The following is a 6,023-nucleotide window of genomic DNA, read 5'->3' on the forward strand; positions in this document are numbered from 1 at the left end:
GCTAGTACAAATAATTACTCTGTATTCTTTAAGACATCACAAACATACACATACAAGATGACTTTACAGGAACTTGTCATGATGCTTTTATTGTATTGACGACATCAGTTGCATTACCACAGTAGTCCACTAGATGGGGCTCGATATTACAACCCCTGTCCCTCCAGCATCACCACCAATGGTTGCTCCTCAATCATCTTGAGATTTCATCAGTGTTACAATTCTGGCTGTATATCTTCCAAAATTGTTTTGCTCCACATGTCTCTCAGTCTACCAGAACACCTTGTTTCTGGAGAACCTGGACCACAGCTGGTTTCAGTAGATTTTTTATCTCGCATTATTAACCACAGAATAGCCATTGGCAGCATCTCATCTTCCCCATTGCTCGAGATTGCCCACTTTCACTTCGGAGTCTGTTAAAGTCGAGCAACGCAGATAAAGTCATGAACTACACCATGGGGCTGTTGCCGTCTGGAAAGCAGGCTGAACTTTTTAGAAGAACTCTTGAAAATTATTGAGGGGAGCGCTGTATCTGCTTTGTATATTCAGCATTTCCTGTGTTTATTTCAGATGTCCGCTATTTGTGGGTGTTTTTTCTTTGAGACAACTAATTTCTGAACCTTACTCAAAATGTCTTTAACTGGTCCAAAGATAACAATGCATGATTGCTTAAGGATAACCATCAATGTTTTTCCTTGTATCTGACATACAAAAAACCATGACCATGCTGAAAGGTTTCAACACTGGCTGAGTGGTAGCACTCTTGCCTGTGAGTCAGAAGGTTGTAACTTCACAATCCTGCCCCGGAGTATTGAGCGCAGCAATCTCGGCTGACACTCCAGTGTAGTACTGAGGGAGTGCTGCACTGTCAGTGGTGCTGTCTTTTGAATGAGACATAGAAACATATAAAATAGGAACAGTAGTAGGCTATTCGGCCCTTCGAAACTGCACCACCATTCAATATGATCATGGCTGATCCTCTATCTCAACACCATATTCCCATTTTCTCCTCATACCCCTTGATGCTTTTTGTGTCTAGAAATCTATCTATCTTCTTCTTAAATATATTCAGTGACTTGGCCTCCACAGCCTTCTGTGGTAGAGAATTCCACAGATTCACCAACCTCTGAGTGAAGACATTTCTCCTCATCTCAGTCCTAAATTTCCTACCCCGTATCCTGAGCCTGTGACCCCTTGTTGTAGACTTCCCAGCCAGACGTTAAGCTGAAGTCTTGTCTGTCCTCTCATGTGGATGTCAAAGATCCCATGGCACTATTTTCGAAGAAGAGCAGGGGAGTTATCTCCGGTATCCTGACCAATATTTATCCCTCAATCAACATCACTGAAAAAATATTATCTGGTCATTATCATATTGCTGTTTGTGGGAAATTGGTTGCTATGTTTCCTACATTACAACAGTGACTGCACTGTAAAAATATTTCATTGGCTATAAAACATTTTGGGACATCCTGAGGTCATGAAAGGTGCTATAAAAATGCAATTCTTTTGTTTGGGACTGTAAACAAAACTGCTGAGAAAAACACGCAGGTAGAGTTTCCTGTTGCTTGATTATGGAGTGCACACCTTCTCCCTGTACCTTACCTGAAGCCAGAGACATTAGATGCAAGTGAGTAAATGGCAAGGCTTAGGGCCGCCCAAGTGTACGTAGTGGTGTTGCTGGTATTTGACTAACTGAAACCATATAGGTTCTCAGCACAGAGGACTGGGACCACTTTATCAATGAAACATTGGTTTGCAGGTTAATCTGGAAGTGATGGGAAGAATCGCAGCTCCCACCCTGCCCCCTCCCCTTCAGTGACGGGTCTACCCTTCCGGGTCCCATTAATGAGCCAGACTGGCTGGTCATTCATCAATGGTGCCCTGGACAGTGCCTCGGAGTACTGCAGACCTGCATGGCATGGCTCAGGTACTAATCTTTTAGTATGCGGTTTGCACAGCAATAGAGAGGTTCCACATGCAGACATTCAAAGGAAAAACAAAAAAAATTAGTAGCTGCCAATGTGGGGACTTTAATCTTGCTGAATTTGTGCACTGGTTTTTTTTTCATCTTCTTCTGCCCCGACCCTACCAGTTTTCTCTCCTCCTTTTCTGAAGTTGTTGACGCCGACTAGGGTACGGTTCTCAAGGTGACGCTGGAGCCTCTGGTAACTCATCCAAGGAGCTGGTCTTCACGTATCAGCCCAGATAGTGAATGTTGACAGGCTGCTGCTCCATTAGCCCAAACTTGTCCTCAACCAATGCACTTCTCTTACCAGGGGTCATAGGGCAATGGGGATCCTGGCTGATTCTATTTTCCTCTCTCCAGCCGAGAGACACTGTGGCCTATTGTGGTTGTCAACCTAAGAATTAGGAGCAGGAGTAGGCCATTCGGCTCCTCTAGCCTGCTCCGCAATTCAATGAGATCATGGCTGATCTTCTACCTCAACCCAACCTTTCTTGCATTATCCCCACATCCCGTGATTCCCTTAATATCTAAAAAATCTAGCGATTTCTGTCTTGAACGTATTCAAAGACTGAGCCTCCTCAGCCCTCTGGGGTAGAGAATTCCAACGCTTTACCATCCTCTGAATGAAAAAGTTTCTCCTCATCTCAGTCCTAAATGGTCGATCCCTTATTCTAAGACTGTGACCCCTGGTTCTATACTCCCCAGCTAGAGGAAACATCCTGCCTGCATCTACCCTGTCAAGCACTATAAGAATTTTGCATGTTTCAATGAGATCACCTCTCATTCTTCTAAACTCGATAGAATATCGGCCGAGTCTCCGCAATCTCTCCTCATTGGACAATCCCCCCATCCCACGAATCAGTCTGGTGAACCTTTGTTACAACCTTCAAGAGTGAGATCAGTTAACAAAACACAGGCCTTACTTTCATGGAAATGATAGCACGCAGCTCGACGTGCCTCTTGAGGCTAACACTTCAGCTAAAGCTATCTATTCAAATCCCAATTCCTGCCTTTTCCTACTTTTACAGAAGAACATAAGAAATAGGAGCAGGAGAAGGCCATATGGCCCCTCGAGCCTGCTCCGCCATTCAATACGATCATGGCTGATTCGATCATAGACTCAGCTCCACTTCCCTGCCCACTCCCCATAACCCCTTATCCCCTTATCGGTTAAGAAACTGTCTATCTCTGTCTTAAATTTATTCAATGACCCAGCTTCCACAGCTCTCTGAGGCAGCAAATTCCACAGATTTACAAACCTCTGAGAGAAGAAATTTCTCCTCATCTCAGTTTTAAATCGTCTTACATTGGGCACGTAATGCAGTGGAGCATTCCTTCGGCGATGTTGAGTCTGCTGCATGTATTTGGTCACCAAGAGAGGGTGAGAAAGGACAGGCCCCATTGAAGTAGCTCTCTGTTTTCCACCGATTGGTCACAAACAAGGACACGTCTGCAATGCCAATTGGTCACAGTATAGTCAAGATGTTTTTACAGATGTTCACATCAATTCCAACAATCTGCAGAGTACATCCGAACTCCCTCGAGGTTGAAGCACAGCAGTCTTTTAAAGGACGCGACATATGATCTAGAACATGGCGTCCATAACGCTGTGATTAGTTCTGGTTAGTTCCACTTTGGGCGAGCGATATTGTGGGAGATATGTGTGCGAGGTGGTGAAATTAATGCTGGGCGGTTTCATGGCCGTTAGTTTCGGTAAATATGCTCTTTACGACAAAACAAAGTGGGCGAGCATTAATATTGAATCTGGGCGTTAAATCCGCACGGAAAGTAATGCTGGACGATATTATGGCGTTGAATTCTCCCATTCTGCTGATTCCACCCCAAAAAAGTGAGCGGGCGGTAATTTTTTTCCCCAGCTTTAAGCACATGGGGAAAGTAATGCTCGGTGATAAACTTCCGAAAAATGCCCGCCAGTTTCCATTTTGTGCCAAAATGGGCGATATATGGGCATTATTTGTCATTTTAGCGGTAAAGTAGGCGTTAAGCATGCAAAAAAAGTGGAGGTTCTAGCCCATAGTCCTTTTGCAGGTTTTTTGTATCCTCCTCACACATTGCTTTTCCTCCCATCTTTGTATTGTCAGCAAACTTGGCTACATTACACTCGGTCCCTTCATCCAAGTCGTTAATATAGATTGTAAATAGTTGTGGTCCCAGCACTGATCCCTGCGGCACCTCACTAGTTACTGGTTGCCAATCTGAGAATGAACCATTTATCCTGACTCTCTGTTCTCAGTTAGTTAGCCAATCCTCTATCCATGCTAATATATTACCCCCAACCCTGTGAACTTTTATCTTGTGCAGTAACCTTTTACGTGACACCTTGCCAAAAGCCTTCTGGAAGTCCAAATACACCACATCCACTGGCTCCCCTTTATCCATCCTGTTTGTTACATCCTCAAAGAATTCCAGCAAATTTATCAAACATGACTTTTCCTTCATCAATCCATGCTGACTCTGCCTGACTGAATTATGCTTTTCCAAATGTCCTGCTATTGCTTCTTTAATAATGGACTCCAACATTTTCCCAGCCACAGATGTTAGGCTAACTTTCTTTTATATTCATCCTTTTCAAATATTTATCCGGGGTCCCTTTAAATGATTTTAAATTGCTTGGGTAAAATATTCCCTGTTCTAATCACCCACTGTGTGAAATAAAACTCCTCTAATTTCCCCTTGAAAATGGGACTTTCTGACTGATCATGATCCAGTGGGTTGACCCCTGACCCAACATGGGAACAGGCAAATTCCCTTTTCCTATTTTAAGAATTCGCAAATAGCAACAATATCCAAGTCCAAGCATTTTTGTGTTATTTTAAAAATCACAGGCCTTTAAACACACAAAACGCAAGGATCTTGGTGCAATGACACTATAGGTTGCCGATCAAGTTGTGGGCTTTGCCTATCCGAATTTGTACTGACTCTCCTGAATAATTGTGTGGGGTACACAACTTGGGGCAAGCAAGAGAAAGGGTAAAATCAGTCGAGGTCCTCAGTCTGATGGTAACATATAGCAAGATGACTGCTAAAGTTTTATTTTGTTTTATCTTGAAAGAAAGAACCAGGCCAAAATGAGGAGTTTTTTTTAAAGCAGCAAGCTGTTAATTTGCAATACGTGGCCTGACAGGAGGGTGGAAGCAGATTCAACAGTAACTTTCAAAAGGGAATTGGATAAATACTTGAAGGGGAAAAGATTCCAGGGCTATGGGGAAAGAGCGGGACAGTGGGACGAAAGAGTCAGTACAGGAACGATGGGTTGAAGGACCTCCTTCTATGCTGTGTGATTCTATCTATGAGAATGGAACAGTATTAAAAGCACTTTTAAAAGGCTCATGGACTAGTGGGTTAAATAGAATGCTTTGCAATGTGAACTTAACAATTAAGAACATAAGAACATAAGAAATAGGAGCAAGAGTAGGTTATACGGCCCCTCGAGCCTGCTCCACTATTTAATACGATCATGCCTGATCCGATCATGGACTCAGGTCCACTTCCTCGCCCGCTCCCCATAACCCCTTATCCCCTTATCGTTTAAGAAACTGTCTATCTCTGTCTTAAATTTATTCAATGACCCGGCTTCCACAGCTCTCTGAGGCAGCGAATTCCACAGATTTACAACCCTCTGGGAGAAGAAATTCCTCCTCATCTCTGTTTTAAATGGGCGGCCCCTTATTCTAAGATCATGCCCTCTAGTTCTAGTCTCCCCCATCAGTGGAAACATCCTTTCTCCATCTACCTTATCAAGCCCCCTCATAATCTTATACGTTTCGATAAGATCTTCCTTTTGACATGGCGCACTTTCTGATTAAGCTGCTCTTCCCTTCTTATAATTTTTTTCCCTTTATATCTAAATCTGTCTAACTTGACACCTCTTTAGCTGGGACGATGGGCGTGTGGCCTCCTTCCTTCCAATGCCCCCTCAAAGTGATCACCAGGATGGCTCACGGCAGCCTTGGGCATAACGTGGCAGTCGACGTGGCTGAGATCAGGAAAGGAGTGCAGTAGATCGCAGCCGCCTCACTGAGTGCCAGGTAATCTT

Source organism: Pristiophorus japonicus, chromosome 10 (genome assembly GCF_044704955.1).
Source record: "Pristiophorus japonicus isolate sPriJap1 chromosome 10, sPriJap1.hap1, whole genome shotgun sequence".
NCBI lineage: Eukaryota > Metazoa > Chordata > Chondrichthyes > Pristiophoridae > Pristiophorus > Pristiophorus japonicus.